Consider the following 17,940-nt stretch of genomic DNA (forward strand, 5'->3'; position numbering starts at 1 on the left):
ATTTCTGAGGAAGGACTTTGTCATTGCCTCTGCACCAAGCATTTAACATTTTATGTGGGCACAGTTAGTACAGGCTTCTGTAAGTTCAGAGAAGGAAGGAGAATATAGACTTCCTGGAGTCTATATTCAAATAGTCATCCATGAGGCCAGAAGGAATAATTACACAAATTTCAAAACCTTGCACAAGGCCTTTGTCCATAAGAGAAATCAACAAATATTTATAGCTTTGATTCATGGACCAATTAAATGTCATTTATATACTTAGATTAATATATATGGGAATTTCAAAAAGTTGTTAGAAAATGAAATTAAAAGATAAACTTACTTTGGTCAAAAAAATTCTTGACATCCACAAATAGCAAGGCCTTTAAAAAGTTCATGAAAATGCATATTATGGAAAAAAAAAAACCTGTGCATGGATCCCAAACATCTTTTGCACCAAAATGAACGTCTTTTAATTCCATTTTCCACAAACTTTCTGAAGTACTCTCATGGTTAATATTTCAGGAAAAGAGCACGCCTTTGTTTGGACTGTAGTAGAAGTTGTTTGCCTCTGAGTGGTCCCACTGCTGGGTAAGAAACTTCCTTCCCCTGGCTGTTCTGGGAAGAGGGCTGTGATGGTCATTTTTCTTCTGACAAAGAATTGCCCTCTCTCTGTCTTGCCATCTCACAATCACCCTTCCGATGTGGCTGGACCCAAAGTGTTTTGAGCGGATCACGCTATTCCACAGTGTGTCGGGGCCCTGGGACCCACAGAGGCTGACTCACTAGAACAGTAATTAGGAAGCCATGGGATGTGAGACAACAGAGGAAATTCATTTACAACTCACCAGAGAGCTCCAGGTCAGTGCTGAGCAGAGCTGAGATGGGAGATTGAATTCTCTGTGTGCTCACCTCTCCAACACTGCGTGGTCTCTCCTCAGCTCTGCCCCCTGCTTTCATTTAGAAAGCATAGAGTGCGAGTGCATGATTTAGCTTTCACTTCTGAAGAGTTGGCAGGTGAAGGTGGCTTTCTGAAACCACTTGGAAAGGATAGAATTAGCTCTAGGATGGCTGTAGTTTCAATAACAAATGACTGTAGTGTTCAGGAAACTAAGGAGATGTCCGAAGACCTTCTAGCAAGTAGAATCACATATCTAGATAGGAACGTGGAGGGCACATTGGCAAGTGAAGAATATTGGTGGCCTTTGTGTCAATAAAATTCAAGACCTTAGAAACATCTTAGGTAGACACAATTCCCTGTAGTTCAGGAGGGGACTTTTCCCTGGGATCCTGTGATTCCAGCTGCTAGGTTGAAGGTAGATTTGTAGTGCTGTGTTGAATACAGAAGCAGCTTAGCCTTTTCTTCTGCTTATGGAGTTATATGTTTATTGACTGGTGATCACTAGTCCAGTAGGAAATATAACATTAATGGTTCCTTAAGGAAATACTTATCAAATGCTTGTGTTATACTAGATTCTGCTCTGAACACTTGGAATAATATGGTTGAAAAAGTCCTAAATATTACACTTCTGATCTTAAGTATACTTTCTGCTATGCTTCTGATCTTATTAAACTCATTCTAGGGGCAGATAGTAAGAAACTAATTTTGGATAGTGGTACATACTATTAAGAAAAAATAGTGTGGAGGATGGTTAGATAGAGGAGGTAGCATTTGAGATGAGTCTTGAATGAGGAAGAGATAGTTCTTTGCAGACATGAGGGAGACACATTCTAGATGCTGGGACAGTATGTTAGGAAGTTCAACAGGAAAGATAAACAGGAGCAGCTAAATCACATAGTACCTAGGAGGCCGTGGTTAGGCATTTGTATTTCTACTGGAGAGAATGTGACTCCATTTAAGAATGAAGCCAGAGAACAAAGTGACATCACCCGAGGGAATGAAGGAGAAGGATGTGGGAAACCACTGGACAACGTGAGGCACAGAAATGATGGAAACAGTGAGAAAATTATCGGGGGTGTAATAAGGCAAGTGATCACTCTGGCCACTGTGAGGAGAGGTAGTGGCCCTAAGTACACATGTGCTTAGATTAGTTTGAGAGCAGAATGGTTGATATTTTATATGCCTCAGTTCCATGCATGAAATCTCGCAGGCACAGACTATTGTGCTTTCGTAGCTACTCATGCAATCACCACCCTTCTTTGCTGTCACCAGTGAGCTCTTAGAGATTCCTTGGTACAAACCGTCTTCTAGTATTACTGTAAACTTGAAAGCTGAGAGGAGGGATCAGGAGTTAGAGAATTCCAGTTGCCTTGCTGTGCTAATATATCCTGCCCTGGAGTTCAACTTTGCTGTAAGTCCTCTGCCCATCAGTGAAATTCAGCACCATGCGTCCAGACTTCAAAACACAATAACTATTCCTCTCTAAACTACACCAGCATTCTGAAATCCATAGCATTGCCACAGGAGGCCAACTTGGAGGATGACCAGGGGACCTAAATATAGGGAGACAATTGCTTTTTTAATGGTTGAGAAACACTGGGCTATTTTAGGTTGTGTTGAATTCACATATTGACAGCACATGCTTCCCTGCCATAGTTGGGATGAACTATGCCATGAATTACAAAGTAGCTTTGAGGGCCAATTTCCTGTTGCTTGCACTTGTCACCAAAATTGCTAGGTTCCTCCTTGCTAAATCTATTTTGAGAGACTTTGATTCTTAAATTCAATACCTATAATCTATTGTCTGTGTGTCAGCCCACTCGTGCCTCAAACAATCCACTTGTACGGACTTCTCTTCACACCCTCCTTCCTTCCTGAGTTCCCTCAATTCCCTCAACTACACTTAGTTGCCTTGACTCATCCATCTGAATTTCCTTGTCTACTCACAAGTTAACTTGCTTGTCAAGATTTTAGTCATATTTCCTTCCTGCTTCTTCTAACAGACAAAATGTAAAACAGTCAACATAGGGGCCAGCATTGTGGTGTAATGGGTAAAGCCACTGCCTGTGATGCTGGCGTCTCATATGGGCACTGGTTCATGTTCTTTTTGTTCCACTTCTGATCCAGGTCTCTGCTAATGTCTGGGAAAAGTAATGGAAGGTGGCCCACGTGTTTGGGACACTGTCCCCCAAGTGGGAGACCTGAAAAAATCCCCTGGCACTTGGCTTTGGCTTGATCCAGCCCTGGCTCTATGGCTATCTAGGAAGTGAACCAGTGGATGTATGATCTATCTGTCTCTCCCTGTGCAATGCTGACTTTCAAATAAAACAATAATTTTAAAAAAGCAGTCAACATCAAAAGTAAATCTTAAGTAGAAGGACAAAATGGAAAAATTTCAGTAAACTCAAAGAAATATGTATCAATGCACCAAATTCTCATCTCATCTTCAACCTACTAGTATTATCTATTGAGTGGTCTTCAAAGAATTCATGTAAAATACATATTATGAAATACTATACATAGATTTCAAAAAATCTGCATCAAAGTAAACTTGCACTAATTTGTTATTACACATCTGAACAGGATCTTGTTGGAAGCACTGAGAGGGAAGATATGTCATTTTTGAAAACAGCACCTTTCAGAGCAAAATGAATGCTGCTAAAATAGAAGCAAGAGCAAGCATTCGATTTATTATGAAGCTTGGGTTAGTGAATTGTGAAACCATTGATGTTTTCTGAAAAGGCTATGTGGAAAATGTCCCCAAAGAAATCTGCAGGATACACTGCAGTACCTGTAATCTATTGTCTGTTCAAGATCATGTTGAAGTTTAAGTCTGTGGTGACAAAGTATCCACATCAATTTGCAAGGAAAAAAGTAATCTTATTCATGCCCTAATTAAAGAGACCCAATAATTAACACTGGAAATAATAGCTAACACCATGGACATCTCAACTTATTCCACTTACATAATTCTGAGAAGTTAAAGTGGAGCAAGCTTCCCACTCAATGGATGCCAAAACTGTTGCACACAGATCAGCTACTGAGAGGAGCCGAGCATTCAACACAACAATGTACGTGATCCTGAAGCATTTCTTGGAAGATTTGGAACAGGAGATGAAATATGGCTTTACCAATACGAACCTGAAGACAAAGTACAATCAAACCAATGGCTACCAAGAGGTGGAGATGGGCCAGTCAAAGCCACAGTGGACAAAAGCACAGGTCATGTCCATAGTTTTTAGGATGCTTAAGGCATCTTTCTTGCTGACCTTCAGGAGGAACTTACGAGAGTGTAAAGTTAGCCAAAGCCTTAGCAAAATAATTTCCTGGAGAGTTTCTCTCGAGAGTTCTCTTTCACTGTAACAAGGGTCCTACTCATCCATCTCATCAAACAAGGACAATTTTTTTGAGATTTCAGCGGGCAATAGGAAATCATTAGCCATTAATCTTATAGTCCCAATTTAGCTACCTCTGACTATTCTTTCTGTTTCTTAATCCTAAAAAAAAATAAAATAAAAAACAACTTTTAGGAGTGGGTTTTGGTGCAGCAGATGAAGCTGCCACTTTGGGCGCCTGCATCCTGTATCAGAGTAAATGGGGTAAACTTAAACTTCCCCCTCCACCTCTGATCCAGCTTTCTATTAATGTGCATCCTTGGAGGCAGCGTATGATGGTCCAAGGACGTGGGTTCCTGCCACCCGTGGGAGACCCAGATGGAGTTCCTCATTCCTAGCTTCGGCCTGGCCCAGCTCCAGCTGTTGCAGGCATTTGGGGAGTGAAGCAGTGGATGAAAGATTTATCTCTCTGTTCTTTCTCTCTCTCTCTGTCACTTTTGCCTTTAAAAAAATCAATAATTTTATAATAAAAATTTCTGATTAAAGATACCTATTTTTCATCAGTTAATAATGTAAAAAAATCTATATTGATTTAATGAAATTTCAAGGACCCTCACTCAGTTCCTTAGAGATGAACTAAGTGGCTGATATCATTGCACAAAAGTGTCTTGAAACTGGTGGGAGTTTATGTTAAGAAATAAATTACATATTTTTTAAATTTTTATTTAAGGTATACAAACTTCATGCATTTCATATATGTAAAAATAATGTTTATATTTTAATTTCTCCTTTTCTTCCACTTTTTTGTTCTGATACTTTATTTTTTCATGTTAAGGTAATTTTAATATAGTGAGAACAGATTCAGTGTAGTTCATAGATACAACTCTAAGAATATAATGATATTATATTCCTCCCCCCCTCCCCTCCCCTCCCCTACTCTCCCCTCCCCTCCCCTCCTCTCCCCTTCCCTTCCCTTCCCTTCCCTTCCCTTCCCTTCCCTTCCCTTCCCTTCCCTTCTTCTGACCATCCTCCCTTTCTCTCTCTCTTTCTCTCTCTCTCAGTTTCTTTTCTTCTTTCTTTTTTAGTTTTTGAAATAACATATTTTTAATTAATGTTACAGTCAAGGACTTAATGTTCCACTAAATAATAAAATGACTCTAGTTCAGTGGTCATATAGGCAAGGGCTGTAATCATGTTTTGCAGCTCCTTTGTGTAAATGTGCCTGTTAACATTTTGGGAGCTTACCTTTGCATAGAGCTCAATTAGATATAATTAATTGAGAATAAAAGATAGAATCCTGACATTGGGTCAAAAAGCATGAAGTACAATTTTCAGATTTCTTTCTCAGCATTGTTGTTTTGAATACTTATTTTCAGGATTGAACAAATGATATCATACCCATAAATTGCACATTTTGTTTATTTATTTATTTATTTTAGAAAGCATGTTCCCAAACATCTAATTGCCATTTTAAATATTAGACTTCTGTAATCATTTGAACATAAATGCATTATTTTCTGCCAAAGACCAGAGCAAGAGTAGAGACCTTAAAACTGCCCTTACTAGGACACGAACGATGTCCCGCTGATCAGTGGTCTTTCTGCTCCTCAGTTGTTGAACTCTTTATTCACTGGAACATTAAGCCTGCAACTGTAAAGTAGATTAAAAATGTTATCATAAAAATTAAAAAGAGAAAGAAAGGAAGGGAGAATAGGGGGTGGAAGAAGGAAAGTATCATTGTATTCATAGAATTGTATCTATGAGCTACATGAAATCTGTTCTCTTCACATCAATTTTAAAAATAAATTCATTAAAAACAGAGGTAATTAGGCCGGCGCCGTGGCTCACTAGGCTAATCCTCCGCCTGTGGCGCCGGCACACCGGGTTCTAGTCCCGGTCTGGGTGCCAGATTCTGTCCCGGTTGCTCCTCTTCCAGGCCAGCTCTCTGCTGTGGCCAGGGAGTGCAGTGGAGGATGGCCCAGGTGCTTGGGCCCTGCACCCCATGGGAGACCAGGATAAGTACCTGGCTCCTGCCTTTGGATCAGCGCAGTGCGCTGGCTGCAGCGCGCCCGCCGCGGCAGCCATAGGAGGGTGAACCAACGGCAAAGGAAGACCTTTCTCTCTGTCTCTCTCTCTCTCACTGTCCACTCTGCCTGTCAAAAAAAAAAAAAAAAAAAAAAAAAAAAAGAAAGAAAGAAAGAAAAAGAAAGAAAAACAGAGTTAGTGAGTGAAATGCCTGGCATTTGCTTATTATGCCTTTGCATTGCAGGGTGTAAAGATTTTGCTTTTTAATAACTAAGGAGTCATATACAATAGAAAAATTAATCATGATCAGAGTGATTTCAATCTGGACCACTTTATATATATTTTTTTTTTTGACAGGCAGAGTGGACAGTGAGAGAGAGAGACAGAGAGAGAAAGGTCTTCCTTTGCCGTTGGATCACCCTCCAATGGCCGCCGCTGCAGCCGGCGCACCGCGCTGATCCGATGGCAGGAGCCAGGATCCAGGTGCTTTTCCTGGTCTCCCATGGGGTGCAGGGCCCAAGCACCTGGGCCATCCTCCACTGCACTCCCTGGCCATAGCAGAGAGCTGGCCTGGAAGAGGGGCAACCGGGACAGAATCCGGCGCCCCAACCGGGACTAGAACCCGGTGTGCCGGCGCCGCAAGGTGGAGGATTAGCCTATTGAGCCACGGCGCCGGCTACCACTTTATATTTTGTCTTGTCTGACCTAAGCAAAATATTGTTGCGATTGGGGCAACTCAATAAATTTAAATAATTTATTGTGTAAATGAATTTAAGGCACTTGTTTGAAGTTTGAATATGTATATAAACCTTGGGCCCCTGCACCGGCATGGGAGATCCGTAAGAAGCTCCTGGCTCCTGGCTTTGGATCAGCACAGCTCCAGCCATTGCGGCCAACTGGGGAGTAAAACAGCAGATGGAAGACCTCTCTCTCTGTCTCTACCTCTCTCTGTAACTCTGTCTTTCAAATAAATACAATTTTAAAAAAATGTATATAAAAATAGTTACAGAAAACCGACCTTACCTCCCATTCAAATCCTGTTTACATTAAACATCCTTTGAGTTTATTTGAAAGTTACACACTTTTGTAATGAAGCTATTGTTTGTCAGTCTATTCCACATGGGAACTATAAAATAGGCTTTTAGTTGTTCATTAAATACTTGTTACATAAATTTGAAAAGTAATGAATGAACACATTTCAGAAAATAAAAAAAAATATTATAATAAGGACATTACTCATTTATTAAAGGAGAAGTAATTTCTTAATACATGAATAGGAAGTACTACATGGAAGATCCTAAATAAAAAATGTGATGTTGCTTCTCCATTTTCTGTAATGAAATATGTAATTAAATCATTAATAAATATAGTTAAAAAATCTTGAGAAATTGAACATGGGATTTGCTGTCATAATAAACATGTTCTGGTTCAAGAGTCATCCAACGGTATCACTGATAACTGGGTAGAAATATCAAAGACTTCCTGTAACATCTGTCGCAACACCATCTTCCTGAAGTTGTCCTCTGTGTAGGAAATAATGGATTTTAACATCCCCTGTATTATAGAAATATTTCGAAAATCAACAAAGGATAGATTATTTCCTAAGTACGAAAAGAAATTGGGTGTCAGAGGGAAACTTTGAATTCTGAGGATTTTAAAGCTGAGGAAAAGGCTTTCTCTGGGACAGATGGTTCTCACATCTTAATTGTGTTACTGCTCCCTGCCAGCTCTCCTGAGTCTGATACCAGGACCCAGAGGAAAAGGGTAAACTTGGTACAGTCGTACAGAGTAAGGTAGGGAGCCGTGACTCCTGGCCTCCAGAAGCGGTGGCACTAGCAAGCTGGGGAGTGGCTCATACAAGTCCAATTGTCTCTGGGCTTCAGTTTCATTCCCTTTAAATGAGTGCACTGGGTTAAATTATATTCCGGTTTCTGATGGACTGTCTATGGGTCTTATTTCCCTATGTTTGTTTCTAAATGCTCAAATACTACATTATTTAAGGTATTTTTGTCATGCCCCCACCCCCCATCTCTTTCTTCAATATATGGGATAGGAGGACACTAAGTCTGAGGGGAAGGAGGAGGAAGAAAATCAGCTTCAGGAAGGGTTTATATCCTCATCTACAAGCAAGCTTAAATAGAGCTACCACCGCTCTGAGAGGAATGGTTTACATCCAAACAGCACTTTCCAGACACGCTCTGTACTTTTTTGCCAACAGAATTAACTTTAAACTGAAGGCAGTAGACAGTTAAACAAGAGTCGACACTGGGAACAGCTGTGAGTAGACCAGACCAGTTACTTATAAGGTACTGTTTTTTCCCTCATTGAAATCTTCAGGGTTCATGTGTTTCCGGACAGAATTCTGCGGTCACTTTACCTCCTGTTTCTCCCATCTCACGTCTGTTCTGAAGGAAACCACTTTCCTTTAAAACTTTTTTTTTTCTCCTCTTCTAGCTGTCTTGTTTTATGACTGCTGATATTTGAACCTGATAGGACTTTTTTTGTTTTTGTTTTCAGGTACCAAATGGGTGATGTTTTTGTTGATTTATTTGAAAGGGTTGTAGAGCTTTGTTCCTTTGTTGCATGTTATCCTGTGCAGTTCTCATGTTTTATTGTTTGTGTTGGATGAAGAGGAGTGGATCTGCCTTCACACTACAGAATGTACAGGGTGTTCCTGACTGTGGGGGAGGGCTGGTTAATCATCTTCAACTTGAAGCACAGAACAAAAATGGAGCGAATCAGCCAGGAGGAGCGGGGTAGAGTGCTGTCAGTGAGACTCACTCCACACAGCTTGGTAGAGCTGACCTGGAAAGTATACTGTTTGGGATCAAGGCTTGCTTCCAGTTGACTTCTGTGTTTAATGGTTAATTTTAACCCTTCCTTCTCTATTCTCTTATTTATTTTTATTAAATTCTGGTAAGCCTGCTTGTCTTTTCCTCGGTTGAAGTTTTAGTTTAAGCTTCTCCGGCTAAAGGAGCACACCTTCTCGGAGTGGCATTTGTGGTAAGATAAAGGAAGTGGCCCAGAGTGGCTGTGAGGTGGGTGGGCAGGATGGACCCTGTGGCTCCGTTCATTCCAAGTGCCACCCTCCCTAGTGGCCCAGCTCACTGATAACGAATTTGCCACTGGTCAGTGAGCAGTCAGCAGAAACAACGAGGGAATTCTACAACTGAGGAGTTTCCCAAAAGCGGTATTTGCAAGTTTACCACTGAAAACTTTAAATATTTTTGGAAAAAATGAGCCCCCCCCCCTTTTTTTTTGGATCATCCTCTTTCTGAGATCTTCTATATGTCTTGATCGCTCTCTGGAGGGGAATAAATGCAGTCTGGTGTTTTCTGGATAGTAGTGCCTCATCGTGGATACACATAGAATTATTCCACACTGCGGTGAAACCTTTGGTGGAGGGTCAATGCTTAGATGGGCAACGCTGTTACTTCTTATGTCACAAGGTCACAAAACCACTGTACTTTTTAAATTCATGTACTCTTTTTATTGTGGCACATTCTTTTCTCCCGGGTCTGCCCTCTCTATGGAAGAATTATTCTTATTGTCCTAGGCAGTTTTGCGTAGCTGTAACAATCCCCTTCAAACACAGCCATCTCTTTGTAATCATATCTTGTTTGAGCAAAAGAAATAAAAACAGAAAGTTTATAAAGAATTATGGATGGAATAGGAGACAGTAAGTTTTTCTGACAGCCCAAGAGATTCTCTTATGAGAAAAGTGCATGTGCCAAAGAGCAGAGACACAGTGACGTGTATTCTGGGTGCTCAGGGTTCTTGGGCTTGAGTCCAAGTTCTCAGTTGTGTTCTGCAGTAGAGGTTGCCATGGAAGTGGTTCTGGAATAAGTAACGTGTTACTGCATCTGACACAGAAAGTGCTGTTTGTTTTCCTCTTGATAAAGTTACTGGAGGTAAGTGTCAAGGAATCAGTGACTAACCAAATCCCCAGAGGCAGAGCTAACATTCATCAGGCACTGACTCTTTTATTTTAATCCCATTCACACACACATGCTGTTCACATGCTCAGCTGGGAAATGGGAAATAGCTCAATAATACTGTGTAGGAAAGAGAGAAAAGGAAGAAACTACTGGTCTTCTGGTTTGTGCAGTTTTTCTGTGTAGAGCTGATGCTTTAAGGAAAAAATGAATAAGATAGGCCTAATTTTCCCAACAAAAAATGTTTTAATTTCTTGAACCATATTGTCACTTCCTTGAAACTTCTTTTAAGCTGAGAAATCCTATGAAGCAATTTTATAAACCCTGTACATTTGGTTTAACAGCACAGTATATGCCAATATGTGGTTTTTTTTAACTTACAATGTTTTTATGTTGTGCATTTCAGTGTAAAAAACAACTCACTGGTTTCTAAATGATCTTGATCATGATGATAATTATTCTTATTATTCCTACCCCTAACAAGAAAATAAATAAAAGTGGATAAATTAAATAGGTACATGATGCTATAAACTGAGTCTAGGGCAGTTTTAAATTCTGACTTTAATTAAAATTCTTTGCTAATTAGTTCATCATATGATTTTGGAATTGTGTTTTGAGGCCTTTTTTGTATTAGAGGTCCTTTTGTGTTTTACATTTGATTTAAAAATATAAGGTTTACTTAGTCACTGTAGAAATTTCATGAAAGCAACTTGTGGGGTTCTCTTGTATGACAAACTCTTCTGTTTAAAATAATGAGTTACGAATTGTGTTTTGTCTACAACAGTGACTCTGGGATCTACATATGATTGGCAGATTTTTCTGAGAAATTGTCCAATAATTTTGCTTGTTTTTGCTTTCTCCTTCCTGAAGTTAAGTGGCATGACTTGTTTTAAAATGTATCACTGTTCCAGCTGGAACACAGCTTTTTAAAACTGAAAATACACTATTTTAAACCATTGCAGTAATGCTCATCTTCACTTGTGAATCTTTCAGTTTCATTAAAACAATTCTTATACTCATGCCTAATCAGGGAACTTGACCTTTTAAAGAATATGTATCTTATAATGAGAACTCTAGTATTACTTTAGTACTTAAAATTCCTGAAAAGTCAATGTCATCATGAATACCCACCGAGAAAGACTTCAGTTTACAAAGATACTTGTTAAAAACTAAAAAAAGAGGTGTCAATGTTGTGGCATAGTGGGTGAAGCCACTGCTGGCATCCCGTATAGTGCTGGTTCGTGTCCCAGCTGCCCCACTTCCAATCCAGCTCCCTGCGAATGTACCTGGGAAAGTAGCAGAAGATGGCCTGAGTGCTTGGGCCCCTGCAACACACATGGGAGATGTGGAAGAAGCTCTTGGCTCCTGGTTTAGTCCTGGCCCACCCCTGGCTGTTATGCCCATTTGGGGAATGTACCAGTGGATAGTACATTTCTCTCTCTCTTTCTATCTCTCTCTTCTTTATCTCTCTCTCTCTCTCTGTCTGTCTTTCAAATAAATAAATAATTTTTTTAAACAACTGAAAAAGAAACTACAGAGAACAATTAATGCATGTTCGGGTTCACTGGTAATGTCTTATATGAGTTCTTGGCACACCTTCACGAGAATGCTGAGTGAGGACTCAGCCTTTCATAGACTGGAACTCAGTGAGTAAGGCTTGTGGTTTCCGAGGGGCTGTCCAACCTGACGGTGTACGTTCTAGATGAGGGATGGAAGCTCTCAGGATGTCTGGAGTTGTCGAACAAAGAAAAGACGGTTTTGTTTTCATAAAGCTTCACATTTACTTCATTTTCATTGCTGCCTCTCAGAGAAGAGAGGCTGCTCAACTTGACATGAGTGTGCCCTTATAGATTGACCTTTATTTAATGTATTAAATCGGTGCATTTGGACAATTTAAGAGGCAATGTGGTCCAACACCAAGATTATTGTTATGCTTCTTAGTCATGCAATAAGTGTTTCTTGAATGAATATAAAGCCTTAAAGTAAAAGTTATTGACAAATAAAATTATGGTAAAACAGCTATTTTAGGTCAGATTTTATTATTGAATATTTGTTGCTTAGTTTATTGCTGGGTCATGATAAAACATGAACACCGCAGTGAGCAATACCTCTTAAATGATGAAATTGCTATTAACAGTAATTTAGAACTGTAAATTGTGAAAGAAATAGCAGTATCTGTAGCCAAGAATTCAAAAACTCCAGTTGAAGAAAATGAAAGAATCAAGTGTTTTTCTATACCTATTTTTGTTTTATTTTGCTATAGGTGTTGTAGGAACTCTTTGTATATCATTCGGAACACTTTGTGGGGCAGAGAGGGGTTTAAAGTGTGTTGTTACATTCTGTGGCCATGCTGTGCCTAATAGAATATGGTTCCCATTGTTAGGGACTTACATTGTTTCAGCTTGTTCTGTTGTGAATTACATTAGGGTAAGCATTCTTTTACATAGGATTTTTTCTTGTGGAAGCAAATATTTATTTATTTACTCATTTATTTTTACCTAGAAACCTTTTATTTAAGGTATACAAACTCCATGCATTTCATATATACATATTTAGGAACATAGCGATTCTTCCCATTCTACCCTCCCTCCCACCCACATTCCCACCCTTCTTCCTCCTCTCTCTCCTATTCCCATTCTTATTTTTCACAGAGATCTATTGTCTATTAACTTTATACACATAAGATTAACCCTACACTAAGTATAGAGGTCAACAAATAGTATGAAAAGAAAATAAATCTGTTCTGTTCAAAATCATCCCATCTCAAAGTGTCAATTTCATTTCTATAGATTACCTTTTAGTTACTCTGTTAGTTACCACAGATGAAGGAGTACATATGGTATTTGTCTTTTTGGAACTGGCTTATTTCACTAAGTATAATAGTTTCCAGTTGTATCCATTTTGTTACAAAGGACAGCATTTTATTTTTTAACACTATGTATATGTAGTATTTCATGGTGTGTATATACCATAATTTCTTTATCCAGTCTTCAGTTAATGGACATCTTAGTTGATTCCATAGGTAAGCTATTGTGAATTGAGCTGCAATAAACATGGGGGTACAGATCACTCTGTCATATGCTGCTCTCATTTCCTTTGGGTAAATTCCCAGAAGTGGGATGGCTGTGTCATATGGTAAGTCAATACTTAGATGTCTGAGGAATCTCTCATTCTACCTTCCACAGTAGCTGTATCAGTTTACATTCCCACCAACAGTGAATTAGGGTGCCCTTTTCCCCACATCCTCGCCAGCATTTGTTGTTTGTTGGTTTTTTTGCTCAGTTGACTATTTTAGAACAGAGTCACTTAGAAATTAGTAAGCCTGATCCCTCTGCTTTTTACAGTCAGGAAATGAAGTCCAGACATATTATCCATCTACAACCAAGACTTCCAGGCCATCAGCTTAGTTTCCATATTCATCCAGAAGAAGTAAGAACTGGGTGATAAATTTATTCAGGGGCCGGAAGGGATAGCATAATTTCCTTCCATCTGAGTAAGAGGTCAACCATGTACCCTATTCTCTGAAAGTCCCCAGGGAATGGAAAGGTTCTCATACTGAAGAAAGAAGTTAAGATTCCATGCCAGAGTCTTTATTACACAAGGAGTGATAAACATATAATCGCTATGGGAACATTTTAAAATAGCTGTCATTTGGTTAATGAATATCTGCTCAAGCATTTCCTGGGCCACTGGTGTTTATGGAACTTTTAAACAAAATATTTATGAAGATGGAACTAGGACTGTCTTCATAAATTATGTCCTTCTACTTGCACCTTTGTTTTTCCTCGGTGCACAAGTGATGTTTAGGCCTTTGCTACACTAAACACACACACACACACACACACACACACTCAGCTTTCTCAGCCACACTCACTTTCTGGTGCCAAGAAAAAATTGTCTTTACTGTCTCTGCTTCCTCACTTCCCTTTGCCTCCATAACCCTTTGCAGTTTAGCACTGATTTCTACCACAATGTTATCATTGCCTGTCAGAAGTTGCAAATAGTGGCTGAGTTAACAAGTAAACCCATCACCAATAGATGCCTATCCATGCCTTCCACTCTCTCTGCTATCATTTTTACTGTTTGATGATGGGGACCTTGTACTTCCCCATGGTTCTATGCCTCTCCAGAGCTCCTTTCTTTTCTTTTTAAAGGGCTCCCGTCTTCTTCCCACCTCCTTGATTTGAATGTCTGTGTTTGTTTTCTTTCCCTCCTTAATTTTTCTTCCTTAGAAAATTTTGTCCAGTCCATGGCTTCAACTTAAAACCCAATGTAGATATTGGGTTAGGAAGGGCTCTTCTAACCTCTGTCCAAGTTTGAATAGAGGGCCCCTTTGTCTGCATGCACAGCATTTGCATCAGGATCTTCAGCTTGGCAGGGAAGGGAACTGATTGGATTTCACCTACCACATGCCCTGTAAAACACGAGGCATAGCAGAGAAAGCCCTGGCTTGGGTATTGTCTTGGCATATTCTAATCTAGTGTTGCAAATTCCTTTTCTTTTCCTCATTCAAACCAGCTCTTCATCTTTTTTTCTCCTCCCTCATTTCCTTTATAGCCAGATGTGGATTATCATAGAATTTTAAAAACTAGATTGTTGGCATTTTTGCCTCTTTATTCTCCTGGCCACCATCTTGCTCAGAATTTAATCATTTAATCACCTGCTGTCTCTTCACTGGCTCGCATCTATATTTTTCATCCTATTCCAGCCCATCCTGCATGCATTTGGCGACTTAGTGATAAATTTATTTATCTATATACATGCAGATGTATAGATACCCAGGGTTTCTTTTTCCTTAACAGAAGGACAAGAGCAAGGGCTATCGAGCTGAATTCCTTTATATTCAAGCAGAATGTAAAGTCCAGCTTTGGTACATGCCCATGTGTCATTCTCTGTGTCTATAAGCTTTCTAAATCCTCAGTAGTCTGACATCTAATGAGGGTATCAGGAATGGCTTCCCACGTACCAAAGCTTTACACATGCTGGCCACGCTGCTCCACACACTTAACATGCATTTGTTCCTTCAGCACTCAGAAGAGTAAGCATGTTTTTATTGGATTTATATTAAACATTGTAAATAAATCAAATCCAGTGAATCCAAAAGAGATTGCTTTATTCTTCATGAGTTCATTTTATTCTTCATGAGTTCATTTTCTTTTTTAAAAGAAGTCTACACTAATGTTAAGTCCAGCTAATATGAACGACCCTGGCCCACTTGCATGTGGTGGTAAAACAAAGGTAAATGAAAATTGTCTTTCATTCTGGGGCAAAGGCATCTCTTGTCCCATTTTTCTAAAAAAAGGAAAGCAAGAAAACTAAAACTTCTTTTTAACTATTGCAAATGGTTTTTTAAAACCTGCATGATGCAAATAAGTACTTTTCCTTATACGATGTACACGACTTTCCCTATTTATTCTTCATAACTCAATCTTAGAGTCACAAAAACAAGTACATGGAATAGCCAGAATCCTGCCCCAGACTTTTATTTCTTTGTTTGTTTTGGCGTGAGGCTTCCTTTGCAGGCTATGTACTTCCCTTTCTTTGACTTTAAGAATCCATGCAGCAGCATAATCAAATTTTATTGGAAAGTCAAATTCAAAGTAATGACTAAAGGTCTTCAGACATGTGCCTAGAATATTTTTTCACTATTATTTTAACCTGGAGTGTTAGGCCGAGTTAATTTTTCCAACGTGGCACCTGCCCCTTACTTTGGATAAGCAAACTGACTATTCATTCTTGCACCCAGTATGGGTTGCTAGTGGCTCTTCTACTACCGTTACTTCTGTTGGCAGACTACGGTGCTTTCTGAGCATCAAAGTGTTCTGTGGCTAATTTCATTTCTGTAAGCAACTCATTAGTTACTTACAAAAGTGAGTTGCATAAATCATATAATAGGTTACCGGGAAGAGATCTTAAAGACCTCGTAATTAAATACCCACTTACTTCAAATGACCAAAACAGTTCAAGCTAGCTTAAGCAATGTTATCAATGCTCTAGAATATATTTTCTCCATAAGAGTCATGCAGTTGTACTGTCAGCTCCTTGGAATATTGCTTGCATGGCCTGGTTCTAAATTTACAATAGAAATAAGCCCAGGCCTTCTCTTTTCTTCTTCCTTTATCTTTCAGTGTCAGCAGGAATAATTGAGATACATGGTGTTTCTTAGAGACCTATTCTCTTTTTCATTCACAAAAACTGTTTTCGTTGGGAGGAATCCTCCAAACACTGTTTTACTTTGGACTTTTTCAGTTTCTGGATGGAAATGAATGGCCTGTATAACAAATAAAATATTTATGAATCACTGTTACAGTATAGCTTCCAGTGCTGCACAGTGTTCATGGGAGTAAACTATTTCAGAGATATGCTTTTACATTTCAGATAATATTAACTTTATGTTACAGTAGCTTGTTACTATCAAGGGGTCTTTAAAAATTCATGAAAATGTATATTATGAAAAATTGTACATAGATTTCAATTTTTTCACCAAAATAAGCTTATAATTTATTCTATGTTCCTACAGACTTTTTGTAGTATTTTCATACTTCTTATGATCATGTATACACAAAATGCTGGGGAAAATGGTTTTATTCATTCTTTTAAAAAAAGCTTTATTTTTTTATTTGCTTGAAGGGCAGAGTTAAAGAGAAAGATGGGGATGAATCTTCCATCCACTGGCTCCCTCCTCAAGTGGTTGCAACAGCTGGAGCCATGCTAAGCTGAAACCAGAAGCTTCTTCCAGGTCCCCCACGTGGGTAGCAGGGCCCCAAGCATGTGGATCAGGGGCATTAGCAGGGAACTGAATTGGGAGTAGAGCAATGGAGACATAAATAGCATCCATATGGGATGCTGGCATCATAGATGGAGGCTTAACCTGATACTCCACGTTGGCCCCTTGGTTCACTTTTAACACAAGTGGACATTTAATGTACTCCTCAGTGCTGTCATCATCTCTACCAACCTTCTGATGGTGGCTTCAGCCTTTTGCCATCATCTCTCCTTTGTGTGATTTGCCATACACAGGTACTTTTCCAGCCTAGCAGACCATTCTACATCTTATGTTTCTGGAAATAATTACCAATTCTGAGACACTTTTCCTATTCCATCCCTCCTCTTTAAGTTTGTATTTTATTTATTTGAAGGGCAGAGAAATACATAGGGACACACACAGAGAGGGACAAAGATCTGCCATCAGCTGGCTTATTCCCTAAATGCTTACAACTGGCAGGGCTGAGCCAAGACAAAGCTAGGAGCCTATTACTCAGCCTGGGTTTCCCATGTAGGTGGTAAGGACCCAACTATTCAAGCTACTACCCACTGCCTCTCATTGTGCACATTAAGAGGAAACTGGAATTGGAAGCAGAGCTAGAGCTCGAATGCAGGTGCTCCGTAATGGGGTGTGGGATCCCCAGTGGTGTCTTAACTGCTGTGCCAAATGCCTACCCCCATCCATCCTCTTTAGTTCCCACAGAGCTCTGCTATGACTTTCATCACTTTGATTCTTAACTTCTTACTGTCTATCCCATTTTCTTACCTACCTCAGTCACACTGTAAGCTCTTTGAAGACAAGGGCTTTGTTGCTTTGTCTAGCATCTTTCACTGGTCAGTGTTCAGCACAGTACTTAACACATGAATTCCACATCTTGGGCTCCAGTGTTGCTGTGGTCTTGGTGTTATAAGAGCATGAGAGCTTGCTTCTGTTTCCTTTGGTCAAGATATTCCAGGATTTTGCTCTACATCTATTTTATTTCTCATTTGCTCTGAT

The 17,940-nt window shown here is 39.5% G+C and overlaps 1 protein-coding gene across 9 annotated transcripts in view; it reads left to right on the forward strand.

Moving 5' to 3' along the window:
* ARHGAP24 (Rho GTPase activating protein 24) overlaps positions 1-17,940 on the forward strand; it is an 867,261-nt gene that overhangs the window by 628,396 nt on the left and 220,925 nt on the right. For 2 of the 9 annotated variants that reach the window (XM_070047907.2, XM_070047912.2), the window contains exon 1: positions 8,288-8,520. The exons of 5 other annotated variants lie outside the window; for them this stretch is intronic. The gene's annotated coding sequence lies outside the window, so the exon portion shown is untranslated. Of the gene's footprint in view, positions 1-8,271; positions 8,550-17,940 lie in introns of those variants that run through there. 2 more of the 9 variants (XM_051819600.3, XM_070047909.2) reach the window with 2 other exon arrangements.

The sequence above is a fragment of the Oryctolagus cuniculus genome, chromosome 8 (assembly GCF_051225735.1).
Source record: "Oryctolagus cuniculus isolate XC-2025 breed Fujian yellow rabbit chromosome 8, ASM5122573v1, whole genome shotgun sequence".
In the NCBI taxonomy this organism is placed as follows: domain Eukaryota; kingdom Metazoa; phylum Chordata; class Mammalia; order Lagomorpha; family Leporidae; genus Oryctolagus; species Oryctolagus cuniculus.